Source organism: Castor canadensis, chromosome X, assembly GCF_047511655.1.
Source record: "Castor canadensis chromosome X, mCasCan1.hap1v2, whole genome shotgun sequence".
Lineage (NCBI taxonomy): Eukaryota > Metazoa > Chordata > Mammalia > Rodentia > Castoridae > Castor > Castor canadensis.
In genome coordinates, this window is record NC_133405.1 from 129586398 (window position 1) to 129605582 (window position 19185).

The 19185-nt window shown below is 41.9% G+C and overlaps 1 protein-coding gene and 1 non-coding gene across 5 annotated transcripts in view; both read right to left on the bottom strand.

Annotated features, from left to right (window-relative positions):
• The window catches only part of Ca5b (carbonic anhydrase 5B), a 99674-nt gene that overhangs the window by 73980 nt on the left and 6509 nt on the right, over positions 1-19185 (bottom strand). For all 4 annotated transcript variants that reach the window (XM_074063934.1, XM_074063931.1, XM_074063933.1 and 1 more), the window contains exon 2: positions 6614-6811. The gene's annotated coding sequence lies outside the window, so the exon portion shown is untranslated. The remainder of the gene's footprint in view (positions 1-6613; positions 6812-19185) is intronic.
• LOC141419959 (U1 spliceosomal RNA) lies at positions 8739-8899 on the bottom strand. The gene has a single exon (XR_012444685.1). It is a non-coding gene; the product is annotated as a U1 spliceosomal RNA (small nuclear RNA).

A 19185-nucleotide genomic window follows, 5' to 3' on the forward strand; every position in this document is an offset into this window, starting at 1 on the left:
TTTTTGAACAGAAGCATACAATCTTTGATGAATGTTATGTTGGCTTAATAAAAGTTTGGAAGCTTTTGTTCTTGTGAAAAAAATCAATAAAAGCCAACATGAAGAAATAAAAGCAGCTATTATTATAGTTTACTTTATGAATTAACAGGATTTTGTGTGTTGATGTAGTGATCACCACCACCCCAAGTACAAAACAAGTGATTTACATAAAAATTTCTGTATAGTCATTGCTGGATTCTTTTTTTGTGCGTGTGGTACTTGGATTTGAATTCAGTGCCTACACCAGCCATTCCACCAGCCCTTTTTTTGTGATGGGTTTTTTTTGAGATAGGGTCTCACGAACTATTTGCCTGGGCAGGCTTGGAACCGAGTTCCTCCTGATCTCTGCCTCCTGAATAGTTAGGATTACAGGCATGAGCCACTGTGTCCTAATTTTTATAGATTCTACACAGTACATGCATTGTAAAACATAGATCATTGTCAAGAATACAAGTAAAAAATTCTGGTTTTAATTCTTCTTAGTTCATTTGAAGCCTCAGCCAAATTCATGTCCAAACATCAGCACATTTTAATAAAAATGTGTAAGCATTGCAAGATATTAAAACTGATGTCAAAGTTTGAGCCAAGTCTTGTCTTAAAGGAGGTAGACTAGAATTTTCTTAGATGGAAAATGTGGAAACATCCCATCATGATCAACCTCTACCAGCTGCTACTTAATGATTCAGGTAAACAGACTTGGAGAGGGGCAGGGGAGTCAGAGACCCTGTGGAGGTCCAATATAATCCGGCAGGAAGAGCTGAATGACCCAAATTCCACAAGGGTATCCTTGCCAAGAAAAGGGGTCACAGAGGCATTATTTAGTCACCCAGGAATCAGAATATGAGGCCATGATTCTCAGAGGGTGTCCAGGTCCAATGGTTCATGGGAGCTCTAGATACCCTGGCAGCTTCTGGAACAATCATTACTGTTTAAGGCAGAATCATGCTGTGTATTTCTGATACTCCTCACTGGGAAAACAGCAAAAAGCATTTTTTCCCTTCAGTTCTAGTGAGTTCACAGCAGGCTCTCTCTGAGGATTATTGGGAGGTAGGTATTAGGTACTAGCTGCTACGTGAACAAGGAGGCTTCTCCTCAGTCTCAGAGACTGAGAAACATTCTTTTAAAATGCAGTACAAACCAGGAGCTGCCAGAATCCTGGACTAGTATCATTGAGGCCCTGGGTTCCAACCCTAGCAGGGCAAAAAATAATAAAAGTATGGCTCAGTGGGTAGAGTGCCTGACTAGCAAGCACAAGACCCTGAGTTCAAACCCCAGTATTGCCAAAAAAGAAAAAAAGAGGCAACAAAATGCCGTATGAATCAGGAGGAGCCAGAACCTTGGACTGAGGTGAAAGAGGGAAAAAGAGAGAGATTTGGGGGGTGAGAGGAAGAGATGCAAAGTGAGGGAGGGAGGGAGAGAAGGAGAAAGAAAAGAACACAGACTTCCATGGAGTACCCTCTTTGGGATTCTCAATATTAAACAATTCACCTTGGGAGTTGGACAAAGGATATGAAGAAATGTTCTTTACAGCCAGACAGGTCAAGTTTCTATAGAACTTTTCTCATTCTCTACCTGTGGGAGGGAGCCAGAGGAAAGAGGGCTACTCTGTGTGTTTTCACAACTTAGAAGGAGCCTATGTCAGGAACAAAGGAGCAGTAGTAGGTTCCTAAGTCCCCAAGTCCTCAGCAGCATGGCAGCAAAGCCAAAGCTCAGTGCCCACCAACACAATCACTTCTGTGCCCTACAGTGTGACCCAGGGCCAGGGGCTCTCTTAACACTGCACCATGCATGGCAAGTCTCCTTCTATAGTAACGCTGAAAGAGAACCTGAATACAGTTCATCTAATTACACTTACTGATTCAGCATGCCTTGTTAATGTCTCTACTCTGAGATGAAGCACAAAACATATTTCAAGTGATTTAGCAAAAAAATATTACCTAATGATTAATTGATGGCAAAGTATTCTAGCTGTTTATGTAGGTAAAGAAAAACAAATGAGAAATTATTAAAAACAATCGACATCTTGCTGTAGATTTGGAATGGAATGTGAATTAAAATCAACCACCTGGTGATTATCTAAAAACAAATTACAATCTTAATGTACTTAGACTGGCTATAGAGGATGTCATAAATATTGCTGAATTCAATTAGACACAAAACAGATGAGCAGGCTGCTTGTGGATATGTCTGTAGGCAAAGGTGCCTGCAATTCCACTTGTTTTCCTGTATCATATCCCTCAGCAAATCTAAGTACAGGAAGGCTCAGCCTTCCTTGCAGGCAGGAGTACTCAAAGGCATGTTCCAGGAGCTTTGGTAAAATTAAGTTGTTTAGCTCCTGTATTTGATGCTTTCACATTTGGGGCCTATTGATAAATGAGGAAACTGTCACTCCCAAGGGTGGCTAACTCCTGGAGAAAAAACAACTGGGAGTGCACTTTTTACATGCAAACCAAGTCCTGGCCCTATTCCTTTTCCCTAAATCATCTGAAAGCCAGGTATCAGATTAACTGGGGAAGGGTCCTATGCCCGAAAGAAGGCTGCAATTCCAAAAACCAGCTAAATCCTAAAGCTGCTTACATGGTCTTGCCTGTTCCTTGTTATGGAGACCACAAGAAAGGCTGATGCCCACAATTTCTCTTTGCTCCTTCTGCTTCCTGACCAATCCTTGTGCTCCTCCATGTGGCCCTGCATGGTGTGCCATGCCTCCTGCTTCTAGGGATCTGTGAGTAAAACAAAATCCTTCCTTTGTGACAGTCATTCCCACGTCTGCATGTTTTACCATACCTGATTATACAAATCCCAAGTGCCCGCAAAGCACTCAGCCAGGAGCTCAGAAGCCCCATAAGAGTATGGTCTAGGAATGTGCAATTTTCCATTAGCTAGCTAGCTGTGTGACCTGACAGGAAAGCACTTAACTTTGTAGGGCTTCACTTTCTTCATCTGAAAAATGGAGACAATAATACTGCCATCAGAGAGCTCTTGGGAAGATAAAGTAAGCACTTAGCAAATATGGAGTCATATAGCACTCATAAATATTACTTCCTTTGATGATCATTTTCCACAGTTGTTTGCCTTTATCTTTCATTCTGCTTAAAATATATTCTTTTTTGTTTTTCTTTCTTTTTTTGGGTTTGAACTCAGGGTCTTTTGCAAGAGCTCTACCACTTGAGCCTAGAAATGACACATTTTAGCCTTTATTTACTTAGATATTTGCCTTCCCCCTTTCATACCAGTGCTTAAAAACAGAAATAAGATGCAAGCCATAAGAGTAATTTAAAATTTTCTAGTAACCACATTGAAAAGTAAAAAAAACCAGACAGGTGAAATTCATTTTAATAATTTATTTTACTTTACCAAATATACTAAAAAATTATTCCAACATTAAAAATTATTAATGTGACAGTTTACATTTTTTCCATACAAAGTCTTGAAAATCTGTTGTATATTTTATACTTACAACACATCTCAATTTGGATGCTAAATTTTCATCAGAAATATTGAACTGTATTTAGATTTCAAAAAATCACACTTGAAAGCGTATATACACATACTGAAGTGGTTATAAACATTCTTAAAAGTTTTCCAACAACTCAATTGAATATTAGTTTTTAGACTGAAATGTAAATGAATTGAAATTAAACAAAATTAAAACTTCTTTTCTTCAATGGCATTAATCACATCTCAAGTGCTCCATGTGGTAGTTGCAGCAGTTTTAGAGCATTTAAAATATATTCGTAACAATCCTATATTTCAAGTATTGTTTATCTTACCAGTGCATTGATCCCAACATTCTTAAAGCAAATAATAATACTGTAGTGGTCTATCTTTTCATTCTGGATTATAATACATCATTTAAAGTTGGTGAGGTTTTTCTTTTTAAAAAAACCTTTAAAAATACTCCTACCACAGCCAATCCATTTTATTCTAGGCTGCATCCTCAAAGCTTTCAAATGTGACTGTTTTCCAATTGTATCAAATGCAGCTGAATCATGTGTTAAAAGCGGCTTTTACACAGGCCCCATATAGGATTAGTCTAAAATAAACTGATCGCCTCACCTGTTAAACATATGCTATTTAATCATGTTCCCTCATTCAAAAGAAACTCACTGTGAAAAGCACATGACAATCTGTGTGAAATAAGGCAGAAACAAAGAACTGCAAGCAATTTAGGCCAGAACAACAATTAATACTACTTTGGAATAGAGGAATTCACTTGCAGAAAAATAAAAGAAAATTCATGTAGTATATTAAAATTTCAGTGAGGAATCATCTTTTGTTTGTTCCCATTTCCTGATTTGCATGAAAACCTAATACTTAAAAAATCTATTTGCATCTAAAGGAGAGAAGATATTTATATGGACAGAAATAGATTCTCCTTCTGGAAATTAGATAAGACTTGAAAATATGAAGACACATTTCTTCACTGAGGGATGACCACTTAAAATGTACTTCTTTTTATTTGATATAACATTTACTACTAAATTACAAAGTTGTACGAAGAATCTCCTTCCTTGTGTTCTTCCTGCAATTCCCTATAAATTATTCTTGTCCGTTACTCATGAACTTACTTTCTGGCATCTCTACCCTGTGAGCTTCTTAAGTGAGACACATCAAACTCATGGCTAATTTCATTTTCTATTCTCTAGTTCACCCTCATACTTTTATTTCAGAAATGCTTTCTAAAACTTGGTCTTTCTATATTTCTACTACATAGCCTTCATTTAGGATCCTACCATATGTCACTTGAATTAATCTGACCATGTAGCTCTACACTGTTGCCTTTGCCAATCTAAAAAATCAAAGTAATTGACAAATTAAATGAAAGCATGTCATGCCACACTCTTGTTTAAAAACAACCAGTGTTTCATGAGCCTGGCCACTATATACTCTTTTAAACGTCAATAGTCACCATTCTCCCTTGCCTCTTTCCACCATGTAGATTCTATATTCTGGATATTATATCACTTTGCCTTTCTGGCCATTTCCTGGACACTTATTGCATCTGCTTTTGCACTTCATTTTTCCTCAGTCTAGAATGCCCTAATTCTCTTGTCAAATTCCTATTCACTCTTCAATACCCAATATAAATATATTCTCTTTAATGAAATCATCAGACTCCTCTGAGTAGTAAATGTTCATGCCTTCCTCTGTAGTCCCACAGCACTTTTAGAAACTTTTTCAAAATCACATTTGCTTTACAATTCTGATTGAAATTTGGTTAGTATTCCTAGCATTTTGTCCACTGCCTGGCATATGACTGGCACCCAGTAAATGACAAAAGAATAAATAAATGAATGACAAAAATAGATACAATGTTAATAGGTGACCAGACCAGATAAAATCTGTAATAGAGATAAAACCTATAATATATATGTATATTTATTAATAGAAATCATGGCTTGTACTACTGGAAGAAAACATGCATAAAGTACTAGAGAAAATGAAGGACAGGAAGGTAAAACAGGTCCTTTCTAGGGGAGGGTAGCAGAGGGAGAGGGGAGGGCATAAGAAAATGGAGAAGGAGGCTGAATATGGTGGGTGTATTTTGTATTCATATATAAAAATAGAATAGTGAAACCAACTGAAACTGTTCTATGGGGGGGGTAGGGAGAATGAGGGGGAACCATGGAGGGGACGAATATTGTAAGCACATGTATAAATGTCACAATGTATCACCCCCCACTATGTTACTATTATATGCTAATAAAAAATACTGTCAAAAAATACAAGAGAAGTTTTTACATAAACTCATAATAGTCCAGCAATTCCACTTATGGCATATACTCAAAAGAACTGAAACAAGTGTCTTAAAGAGACATTTGTACACCCATGTTCATAGCAGTGTAACTCCAATAGTCAAAAGGTGAAGGACAGATTAAAAAAAAAAGATGTGACCTAGGGCTGGAGGAGTAGAGTAGCTCAAGTGGTAGTGTACCGGCCTAGAAAGTGCAAAGCCCTGAATTCAAACCCAGTACCATTAAAAAAATAAAATAAATGTGGCCTATCCACATAATGGAAATCATTCAACTTTAAAAAAGGAAGGAAATAATATTACATGCTATAACACAGATGGACCTTGAGGACACTGTTGTAAGTGAAATAAGCTAGTCACAAAAAGACAAATACTGTATGATTCCACTTAAGAAAAGAATGGTGGCTGCCAGGGCTGGCAGCAGGGAGAACAGGTACTTGTTTAATGGGTACAGAATTTTGGGTTTTTGGGCACTATTGGGATTTGAACTCAGGGCTTTGTACTTACTTGGTGGGCACTGTATTGCTTGAGCTGTGCCTCCAGCCCAGAATTTCAGTTTTACAAGATAAAAAGAGTTCTGGAGATAGATGGTAGTGATGGTTGCACAATAATGTAAATGCACTTAATATAACCTAACCATATTCTTAAAAGTGATTATGATAAATGTCATGTGATGTATACATTACCACAATTAAAATAAGACCAATGAGTTGCATGACATTGCTAACAAAGCAGCCAATACTACTATGGAGGGAGTTTGATGTGTTTAATGATGACAAGATACTATTCCTTTAAACTGTAGACCAGAACACCTGATCTTACCTGATTTATCTGTAGAATCTTCAAATTCCACAAGGAAAGAGTACCCATTATTCCAGATGTGGAGGCAGGTGGCCGGGTCATAAGAGATGGTGAGTGGTTTTAAGTCAGGATCATAAACACTGTCCCTCCACCGGATGTTGATGGGTGACTGCCGATCACCTGCAGGAACAAGGTCCAAGTTCTCCCACAATGGAGGCACTAGGAGAGAGCAGTTCAGAGCAATTAGCAAGGCTGCTCACTACCTAGCATCACACTAGGCAATCCCACTTGGGGAGAACCCAGAGGCCAAGGACAACTAAAGGTCTCAGGGATTAGCCACTTAAGGTCCTAACCACTGCCTAAAGCAGAGGACAGAGAAAAAGCCAGGGGAGCACCTTGCAGGGATCATCATCCTGTCATCTTGCAGAGTCAACACGTCTCAGTCTGCCCACTACTGTCACCTAAACCCAGGGCCACCAGTCCTGCCACAGCAGTAGCTGTGCAATATGTGCAGATTAGAGATACATGGACAACAGAGCTTTCGCAAATGAGTTTCTTTGTTTCAGTGCTCATTTCCTGAGCTCTGACCACCAAAACTGGCTTTAAATACAAAGACAAATTTAATTTTCAATGACAGACTTTATTTTCAAATAAAGAAAATGGGGGAAGAGTTTCTGGAAAGCAAACTTTCAATCAAGTACCATCAGTTTTTAATTGTTTGGCTAGTAGAAATAAAGGCTTTTGTAGCTTGCTTCCTGAGACTTGCTGATCCCAGGTAAGTGTGCAAGCTGAATTCACCCCCATGTAAGCAACTCTAAGGACTAGGCGGCCAAATGCAAGACCTGGGTAGTGCTGCTAAGGCCTCTTAGCTGCCAGTCTGTCACGGGAATGTGGACAAGACCTGTAATCCTAGCTACTCAGGAGGCAGAGATCAGGAGGATTGTGATTTGAAGCCAGCCCAGGCAAATAGTTCAAGAGACCCTATCTCCAAAAACACCCATCATACAAAAGGGCTGGTGGAGTGGCTCAACGTGTAGGCCCCAAGTTCAAGCCCCAATACTGCAAAAAAAAAAAAAAAAAAAAAAAAGTGAACACGATCTATTACAGTGAACATAAACTATTGTTTCCATAAGAGTCAATCCCCAGGTCTTTGAAGCAACAAATATCAGCAGACCTCCAGATACCACAGAGACCTGGAGACACCTCACATGTGATGAACAGTAACACTCTGCATCTTGCCCCACTACTAAGAATGAGTCTAAGCATTTTAGGAAGTGATAGTGCAGCTGCTACTCAGGCAAATCCCTCACACATGGCAAGGTCATCCTCCTTTTCTAAAAAAAAAAATTTAAAACCCCCAGAAACCTGCCTTTGGCTTACTCTGACAGAAAAGACATTTCTCTTGCTTTGGATCCTGCCCAAAGATAGAAATTCAAATTCTTAGCCTTGCTTTTCTTTTTTGGGCATGGGGGGGGGGAGGCAAAAGTGTTCCAGCAGTACAGACAATGAGTCAAGCTCTCCTGGAAGTGTCTAGACCCATTGTTCTCAACAGAGGCAACAATCCTGCCGAGAGGACACTGGCAATGACTGGAGACATTTTTAATAGTCACAACTAGAGAAGTGTGCTAGTGCCATCTAGTGGGTATAGTCAAGAGATGATGTTCAACATCCAGAGTGTATAGGAAAACCCCCACAATCAAGCTGCACAAAATGCTGAATGACACATTAGAGAAATCCTGGTCTATGGAAACCAAAGTTTCTTTTTTTTTTTAATTCCCTCCTATAGCATAGTATTGTCTTATCTTTTTATAGAACATCGATACTTTTCTATTTCAGAAACTCAAAACAGCAAATACATTTCTATTTTGAACTGCAACAATATTTTAATATTACAATCTGACAAGAATGCTGATTCCTTCTAGAAAACCCTTTATTGATCCTGATTTTGTTTTTGCTTTTTTGAGACTGGATCCTCCCATGTAGCCCAGGCTGGCCTTGAACTCACAATCCTTCTGTCTCAGTTTCCTGAGTACTGGGATTAAAGATGTTTGCCACCATGCCTGATTTTGTTTTAAAGATGCTTGGCGCAAAGAGGCCGCGTCTTCTCTCCAAGGTATTGTTTCTTTTTTTTTCTATTTTTTTTTAACAGGGGAGAGTGCGAACGCAGTCCCCCACTACCACAAATTATGCAGTCGAGTTTCCCACTTGGGGAAATCGCAGGGGTCAGCACATCCGGAGTGCAACTGATAAGCCTTGCCCCGGAAAACCATCTTCATGATCACGGTATCTCCCCTGCCAGGTAAGTATAAGGTATTGTTTCTGATTAACTGGAGAATTCACATTCTTCAGAGCCAATAAATGAGGGTCTCCTATGAAGACCAGGGAAGAAGTGGAATAGTGATCAGGTCCCTACAATGATGTCTTCAGTTTTCCTTAATTGTTCCCCACTTCATTCAAGAAATGGAAATGATCAATTTTCACACCCATGGGAATACCAACCCAAGAAAACTGGGCCCACTCGATTCAACTGACCTTTTGTGACCATCATGCTGTCATTTATGCCCCTTGGTTCACAAGTTTGGTTTTCAGCAGGTTTTACTTCCCACCACTCACCTCCTCCTTTATTAACCTAGACCACCCCCCCACTGGGGGTGGGAGCACTGGGTCACTGTCCTCTTGGTAAGGCCAACTTTTTGCCAAGGGTTTGTTTTCTAACACGTTTGTTCTCCACTCCCTTCCCTCCTCTTAAACAAAAAGCAGCTTGAAATAATTTCCTGGTAGTTGCTCATATTTTCCCTCAAAATAGGAAAACAATTGTGTGTTCTGAGTAAGAAGATTTCAGGATTTTCTTGTATGTAGAAAATGAAATAAGCAGAGGTAGTGATTTTTATCACGGAGACTGTGATTATTTCCACCATGGTTTAAGTTAGCAAAGGCACACTGTCATTAAAAACCTGTAATGTGTCACTAATAAGCAAGATATCCCCTTCAGATTCCATACTAAGGTTTGGTTTATTTTATACTTATACCATGTATCTCATTAGCTCTTTCAATATGTAAACCTTATTTCTGCCTTAGCCCTTCAGTTCCTGAACCTTCTCCTTTGCTCCAATTTCTCATTTCATTTGGTGCTTCCTCCTATTGCTGCTTGTTACACCCTCATGCCTCTGCCTACTTTATAACACGATCCCCTAGTATTATGATTTTTAAAATTATAGCATTCTGATTTTTCCCTTTACAGCACTTATTACACAGGTTTGCATACATGCTTAATTGCCTGCTCCCCCCACCTTTTGCAAGCCAGTTGGTCTTCAATCATTACTTGTGAATTAAATGAGTTAGATGAAGAGGTCACTGGGAAGATTCAATTCTCCTTTTTACTTTATTTCCTGTTGCCTCAGTGATCACCACATTATTTTTTCCCCAAGGATCTTTCAGGGTTATCTCTTCCTTCCCTTGCCCAGGTCAGGCCTATATACCCCAGACTTCATAGGAAGCCTTGGTAGCCCTCCCTCCTCTCTCACATCCCTCCATGCCCGTGTTTTGTCACTCTGCAGTTTCCTAGATTACCAGCTTCATCATGTTGTGTCCGTGCTAAAGACTGTACATCAAGCTGTAGCTTCTGTGTCCAAGTGCCCAGGTGTTCCTATGCAGGCCCACCTCACTTAACTCATCTCATCCCTGCTCCTCCTAGGCTGCTCTGTTTTTCCCTGCTGCAACTCTTGGTCAGTCCAAAGTGAGAGGCGTTACAGAGAATGTAAAGGCTTATAAGTAATTCTTTCGCTGATTACATGTTAAAGTGATTAATATGCTGAATTCACTGGATTAAATAAAATGTACTGCTACATTAATTTCACTTGTTTCTTTTTCCATTTTCTAATCTATTAGAAAAACTGGAATTACCTTTGTGGCTCATATTATGTATCTATTGGACAAGTGTTGCTTTATACTTCTCATTTGCTTTTTATCTTGTGCCTTGCTATATTCTGCACTTTTTATGAGGGATGTGTTTTTTTCTTGCAAAACTGAGGACTATTTTTGCAGGCCTTGCCCTTAGTGCAGTGACAGGATACACAAGGACCCTACATATGACTTTGTTGAGGATGATCAAAGAACCACAAATTGTCTCCTTGGAGCATCAGGGCTATAAGAGGCACTTTGATGCTAAGTTCATTAACCACTAGATACCCATGCTACTATCAGTGCAGCAGAGGAAAGTCCCATTTCCTTTGGTCAATTCCAGGGCTATTTGTTGGTCCCAGGAGCTGAAGATAATCCTGAGGCCACTATGGGATTTCAAGGGGCTCATAATCAGTCCATTGTTTCTCAAGGTTATTGGAAAGTTAATGAAAGACAACAGAGTCTAGGCATCACAGACTCCATCTGAGTTCTTTGTGAAGACATTGCAAAGCAAGCCTTTTAATCTTATAGCTCTCCAGGTCTGATCTTCTTCAAAATTAATTGGAAAAGTAAGAGAATTTAGGAACACAGTAATAACACAGACCAATGTTATTATATACAACTCCCTCTGAAAATGAGACTGTCCAACATAGTAAGGGGTAGGCACATTTGGCTATACAATTTTAATGAAATTAAATTTACACATAAATAAGCACAACTAGTTTGTGGCCACATTTTAGACACAGCTATTCAAGTCCAAATTATCTTTTTTCTTCCTCTTCTGTTTGACACAGGGTCTTGCTTCACAGTCCTAACTTGTGATCCTCCTGCCTCGGCCTCTGAGTGCTAGGATTATAGGTGTGTACCACCATGCCCAGCTTCCAAGTTATCTCAAAAAGAAATGTTTTTCTTATTTCTAAAACTAGAGAAATCATGAACAATAAAGAATATCAAATTTGCAGCTGAGTGTCAGTAGCTCACACCTATAATCTTTTGCTATCTGGGAGGCTGAGATTGGGAGGATTGTGGTTCAAGGCCAGCCTGGGCAAAAAGTTTGAAAGACCCCATCTCAACAACAAAAAAGCTGAGTGTGGTGGTATGTACCTTTATCCCAGCTATGACAGGAAGCATAAAATAGGAGGATCGCTGTCCAACCCTGGGCAAAAAGGAAGACCCTATCTCAAAAACACCCAGAGCATAAGAGCTGGAGACATGGCTCAAGTGGTAGAGTGCCTGCCTAAAAAGCATGAAGCACTGAGTTCAAATTCCATAGTGGAAAAAAAAGAAAATCAAATTTGCACTATTTCCATTCTAGCTGCTATTCTTTATATCTCATTAAGAATTAGCATCATTAAATTTAATTTTCTATGGTTTAGGATCTTATGACCAATTTTTATCCTAGGTGACAGGCTCAATTTCATCAGATGATACCCTAAGTAAAACTGATTTTGCTTTCAATTTGAGTAACAGGTATAAGCTTTTATCTTTATTTTATTGTAAGTTTCCAAAGTTAGTACAATCAACAGTAATAGTCTGTAAACTGAGATATAGCAAATTGCAATCTTAGTTGCTGAAGATTATCAGTAGGGAGCAAAGATACAAGCACAAAGCTTCGTGAAATGCCACTTCCTGGACACCCCTACTTTCATTCCCTCCTTCTGCTGCTTCACCTCATCTTAAAAATAGCCAAATTTAAGCACATGAGGAAGGGCACTGAGCCAACGGGGATGAGAAAGGTGATGATGGCAATTGTCTTATCAGAAGTGGTGGCTTACAGAGTCCTCCTGGTTGTGTGGCAGGCACTAGACAAAGGATTTTACAATTTATCTTTCTAAACCCTCAAAGAGCTTGGGCTTTTCTTGGTCACAAGTGTACACTCAGCCTTTCTTTTTGGGCTACTGGGCTGCTACAGACAATGAATATTGTCTTCACAATTAAGCAGGTGAGGGATAGGATATCAGAAGAGGAAACGTTCATTGGAGCAGAATATTCTCCTGAGTGAAAACAGGTCAGGACAGTGTAACATGCCAAAAGCCAAATAAACTGTGACTGTGCCCTGTTTTTTTCTACCAATTTAGAAACAAGAACATGTCATACAATGTGGGAAATTAGTCAAGTGAAGCCCCACCTCCTCAGGCCACTACTATTATTTTGTCTTTGTGGGCACTAAAAAGCAGCAATCTATTCTAAGGACATAAGCATACTGATTCTAGACCTTTAATTTTCAACTTCCGTAAATAAAACCAACATAAAAAAAATCAAGGAAAAAAAATCCTACTCACACAAAACATTAGTAACTAGATAAGCAAGACTATTTTTTTCCTCATTTTAAGCCTGAGACCACAAAGTGACAGTGTTCTGAATAAACCAGCCTAGGCAAGATGCTGGCATATGCAGGCATTAGAAATTTATTATGATCCTGGCCAATTCATTGCAATGAGAGTGAAGACTGAAGGACCGACTGCGGGAGGTCCCAAAAGGGCGATAAGTGGTCAAGGAGACACTTCTCCTCCCTAGGAAATGCCTGTTTGCATTTGAAAGGCATCTCCACCCTCAGGCAATGCAAACTAGGCTATAAAACCCACTCACCACCCTGACCTACGGGATCACCGGTTTCCGGGTCCCCCTCCATTCTCCAATATGCAGTCTTTCTCTTCTCTTTTCTCCAACTAAATTCTCTGCAAATAAAATCTTTCCGACCTCTGCTGTTGGAGTCTGCCTGTGCTTTCATTCTCAGAGCAGGCTCAAGAACCCTGAGCATCTGAAATTCCTGCGCGTGTCATCCGTGCATCATATTTGGCGACGCACGAAGGGACCAGCTTTCACCTGAGGTCGGTATAGGTTGTGCCAAACTGGAAAAGACTGCCTAGGAATGTGACCGTGAGCGTCCGGCACTCCAGTGGAGTCTGTTTTCCAGGAGAGACCCCCCACCACGGCCTAGCTACGGTGGAACTCTCAGGTCGACCTTTTCTCCCTCTCTCTCTGTCTTGTTAAGGAGGGTTTCTTCCTTGGGAAACTGAGGAAAAGGTCTGAGCCCACTACAGCAGTACAGCAGGCAATCTGAGGAAACTTAGGCCGGGCAGGGGTTTGTACTGCACTGCCAATGCTACATGGGCAGAACTCGACTAAAGTGCACCAAGGCTTTTTCTTTTTTCCTCTCCTTAAAGGCTAACACTCTCTTTCAAGATCTGACCAGCTTAAGGGGAGGTCCGAAAACAGCCGGTGGAAAGGAAAGTTTGTCTTCAAGCCACAAAAGGTGTTCTGGCCAGGGCACTCCCCGGTGTCACCCAAAGGCTGGAGACGCAACTTCCTGACCCGTCCTGAGGCCCCAAAGGTGGTTAAGTCTTGGACCTCTCCAGCTATGTCCGCGGCAAACAATCAGATCTCTCATGCTTTCTTCATGGTTTCCGAGGCGCGAGAGTGGAGGTTACCTCTTGCTTCCAGTGCTCCAGTACTGCCTTTGGGCGGGATTGACCTGGACAGCAGGGATGATCAATAATCCCTCATGCATTGAGCCTGGAAACTCTCTTTTTCCTCAACCCTCAGCCTCTCCTTCCCCTTTCCCAGGCAGTTCAGGATGAGTGTCCCCCTCCCCGCCTTTGCTGTAAATAGCAGTGAGCTTCTTTCTTCAGGGAGTTTAGGAAAAATCCCTACAGGCATCAGAAAGTGCTAGTCTCCAATTTAGGTTTAACTGTCTTTGTCAAGCATCAGATTAGTTAAACGGGTTCCACAGCCTGCCCTCAGGGAAAGGAAAAAAAAAAACAGTTAAAAGGCCAAAACCTCAGGTCTCTGTTTTTTGCTCCTTATCAGAGCAAAAGCCTCCAGATGCTCTCTCTCCTTTCATAGAAAGCATATATGCCTCACAGGATATATAGGGGAACAAAAGTCTACTTCATCAAGAGTCCCCATCCATGCCTCTAAAGGGGTCCTCCTTCTGGCCATGCAAGCCCTCTTGGTTACTTTGATAGAGTTACTTTTTAATTACAAGCATTCAGCTGATAGAGGAGAACTAGGCCTACTTGGGTCGCAGGGCAAACAGGCAAGTCAAAATAGATGAGAGATTGGTCAAAGATCATCTCAGGGGGGTGGGTGCAACTGAGATACCTATCTGTAAATCCTCCACGACTCTACCCATGAGTGGCAGTGGAAGGAGCAAGGGAGAGCAGGACGCCCTCTCCCACTAGAGTTTCTCCTCATCTGGGGACGCTTAGATAAAAGGAGAAACCTCTGTTAAGGTGACCAATTTTCCCGTTTCCCTTTTTAGATGGGAAATCAAGCCTCAAGGATCCAGGAAGGATCCTCCCTTGCCTACTTATTAACTCAAGTTTTACTGCACCCAGGCTTGGCCACAGTATCCTCTGGGAAATGAGGAAAGATGGCCAGGAGGAGGCAGCATTAATTATAATACCATTCTTCAATTAGATATGTTCTGTAAAAAGGAGGGAAAGTGGACCAAAGTTCCATACGTTCAATTGTTTTTTTTCCTAAGAGACCACTCAGAATGGCTAAACAAATGCAGGCTAGATACCCAGACCATGGTAACCCTTTGCAAAAAGCCCCCAAACTCCCTTGAGAAAAAAAAAAAAACCCATCTACTGCTCCATCAGCTCCCCCTCTTCCGCCTTACCCAGCCACCTCACACACTAGACGCTGTCCCACAGGACTCTACCCCCTCCAGTTAATTCCCGGAGGGGACAGGGCTCCTGTTCCTTTTAGAGTGAGTGAACTTAAAGAAATAAAAAGGATTTAGGAAATTACACAGAAAATCCAGATCAGTACATCCAGGCATTTAGAGAAGTCAGCCAAAACTTTGAACTGAGCTGGAAAGATGTAATGCTATTGCTATCTCAGACCCTCACTTCTCTGGAGAAACAGCGGGTTCTAGATCAGGCAGTCACAGCTGGAGACAATTATTACTTAGATAAAAGCGGCCCTACAGGCCTGTCTCCTACTGGGCCCTCACAGGAGGAGGAGGGGGAGGGAGAAGAAAGACAAAGACATTGGATACCTAGAAGGGAGCCTCGATTCCCAATTCCAACAGGAGATCAGGCAGTGCCTAGGTATGACCCTAAGTGGGACCCTGAAAATGACAAGGATGAATAGAGCCGTAACCATTTCATCCACTGCATTCTTCGTCACTAGAAGTCCAATGCGCTATCCATTGCGCCACAGAGCCACCTCATCCACTGCATTCTTAAAAGACTAAGAAGAGCCAAGGTAAAACCTCTTAATTAATCCCAAGTCACAGCTGTACAGCAAGGACCCTTAGAAACTCCAGTAGCTTTCCTACAGAGACTTAAGGATGTTTATAAAAGCATACCAACATTATACCAGAGTCACAGGAAGAGGAAATTGTCCTAAAAGATAAATTTCTAACACAGTCAGCACCAGATATCCGTAAAAAGCTTCAGAAATTGGTGGCTGAAGGGTGCAGAGATCTGGACCAATTGGTCCGTGTAGCTACGTCTGTATACTATAACAGGGACTTAGAAAAAGAAAGGAAGGACCTGGAAAGGGAAAAGAGAAAGGATAAGCGGCAGGAGGCTCTGATCACAGCGCTCAGAGGCTCCCCTGGGGTGAAGTCCAAACCCAAGGACATGCTTTCAATGTGGACAGGCCGGCCATTTTAGGAGGGAGTGCCCCCGGAGAAAGCTACCTCCGGGACCCTGCCCCATTTTTTGGGAAAAACATTGGAAGGCACACTGTCCCCGGTTCTCAGGGGAACCGATGTCAGAGCCTCCCACCCAGTGACGGGTCCCGGGGCCTCCCATACAGGCTTCTGTAACCACTGTAAAAGCAGAAGAGCCCCATATTAAACACAAGGTCAGCCTCCTTATCGATACTGGAGCCAGCATCTCAACTATTCCTTTCTCTCCTGGACCCAGGTCCTCCAAGAAAATTACTGTTCGAGGCATATCAGGCCAGCCTCTAGAACGTTATGTCACTCAGCCTTTAGCCTGCTCCTGGGAAGATTTCCATTTCTGTCACTCCTTTTTAATTGTCCCAGAAACCCCTACTCTTCTGCTAGGGCAAAACCTTCTATCCAAATTGGGGGTACAGCTTCTTTTACCCCCAGGAGAGTACTTTTGCTTGCCCCTAATAGAGGAACAAGTAGACCCCACGGTGTGGACGGATGGACACACTGTGGGATGGGCACAAACAGCTGCCCCAGTCCTAATTCATCTCGAGGACCCCTCCTGGTTTCCCCATCAAAAACAATATCCTTTAAAGCCAGAAGTTAAGGAGGGGCTAATTCCCATAATCAAAGACTTAAAGAGACAGGGACTGCTAAAAGAATGCTACAGCCCATATAATACTCCTATTCTTGGTGTCAGGAAGGGACCTAACAAATGGAGGCTAGTCCAGGATCTCTGCCTGATCAACAAAGCAGTAGTGCCTCTCCTGTAGTTCCAAATCCCTATATGCCTTTAGCCCAAATACCTCAGGGTACTACTTACTACTCTGTCCTGGATTTAAAAGATGCCTTCTTTTGCATTCCCTTACACCCTAAAAGTCAACCTATCTTTGCCTTTGAGGACCCCACAAGAAAGTCTGGGCAGGTCACTTGGGGACTGTCCTCCCCCAGGGATTCAGAGACAGCCCCCACCTCTTTGGGTTAGCTCTAACCCAAGACTTGGCAGAATGGCAATACCCACAAGCTACTCTGCTACAATATGTAGATGACCTCCTGCTCTGTGGACCAAATGAGCTTGTCATTTCACGAGCCACTGAGTCCTTACTAAACTTCTTAGCAGATAGAGGTTATAAGATCTCTAAAGAAAAAGCCCAATTGCGTCAGTCTAGGGTTACATATTTAGGTCTTGTCCTGGAGAAAGAAATGAGATCTCTAGGAGAAGACAGAATCCATCCAATCCTGATGTTTCCTCTACCTAAAACTCTAAAACAATTCAGGGCCTTTTTGGGGGTCACAGGATACTGTAGAATTTGGATCCTGGGATATGCAGATCTAGCCAGGCCCTTATAGCAAATCCTTAAGGAAGCACAGAAGGATACCCAGCCCTTTATTAAGTGGGATGACAAGTCAGAAAATACATTCCACAAGTTAAAGAAGGCTCTTATGACAGCTCCTGCCCTGGGTCTCCCAGTACAAGACAAGTTTCAATTATATGTCTATGAAAAGGGAGGACTGGCCTTGGGCGTGGTGACTCAGCTCCGGGGCATCACTCCCCAGCCAGTAGGTTACTTAAGCAAAGAGTTAGATCAGGTAGCCAAGGGATGACCAGGATGCCTCAGAGCAATGCTACAGTAAGCCTTCTAGTGCTTGAAGCTCAGAAACTTATCCTAAACCACCCCCTAACGGTTTATACCTCACACGACCTAGGGGGAATTTTAAACTCAAAAGGAGAACTTTGGCTATCTGACAGCCGTCTACTTAAGTATCAGGCCCAGCTTCTGGGAGGGACAGAAATAACTTTAAGGACCTGTCAGAGCCTAAATCCTGTATCCCTTCTACCAGAGGCAGAGGGAAATCCTGAGCACTCGTGTGAGGAGGTACTTATGACCTGAATTAACTGATCAGCCCTTAAAAAAACCCAGATCTAGAATTATACACTGATGGCAGTTCCTTTGTCAAGAATGGTGTCAGACATGCAGGGTTTGCAGTGGTGACAGAATTTGGCACCCTCAAATCAGGTCCTCTTCCTAATATAAGTGCTCAACTGGCAGAATTAGTGGCCCTAACAGAAGCCTTAAGACTGTCAAAAGAACAGAAAGTAAACATCTATACAGATTCTAAGTATGCCTTCCTGATCCTGCATGCTCATGCAGCCATTTGGAAGAAAAGAGAAATGCTAACTACAAGATGAACAGCTTCCCATAGGTATAAAAGGGAGGTTACTTTAATGGTTTTAGGTATAGCAGCATTAGTTGCAGCCCTTGCTGGAATCAGCTATGGGGTAATTGCCAATCATGTAACCGCAAAAAACCTAACCGAAGTGGTAGAGGACACCTCAGACCAGGAAGGCCTTGCCATTAAGGACATGCAAAGGTCTTTGTCGTCTCTTGCCTGTATGGTAATGGACCACTGCCTGGCCCTAGATTTTCTTTTGGCTAAACAAGGGGGGGTATGTGCCATTGCCAATACCTCCTGTTGCACATATATAAACACTTCAGGCATTGTAGAGGAACGTGCAGATTACATTCTCCAACAGGCTAAATGGCTCTGGGAGCAATCTCTTGAGACTCAGGTTTCTACTCAGGTATGGAACCAAATAAAATCCTGGCTCCCCTCCAGGACTTGGTTCCTACCCTTTCTGGGGCCTATAGTTGCCCTTGTCCTCTTGCTTGTGTTTGGGCCTTGCATTTTAAACTTACTTGTCAAGTTTGTTTCTTCTTGCCTAGAATCCATCAAACTACAAATGCCTCTGGTGGAGATGAAAACGACAACCCCTCTCATGGTCAGCCCTGACGCTGCAGGAAGCAGTTACTGAACAGACTTCGTCGTCCCTATCCCTAACAGCAGTTAGGGCTACCATTGAGAGGGGGGGAATGAAGGACTGAAGGACAGACTGCAGGAGGTCCCAGAAGGGTGATAAGTGGTCAAGGAGACACTTCTCCTCCCTAGGAAATGCCTGTTTGCATTTGAAAGGCATCTCCACCCTCAGGCAATGCAAACTAGGCTATAAAACCCACTCCTCACCCTGACCTACGGGATCACCGGTTTCCGGGTCCCC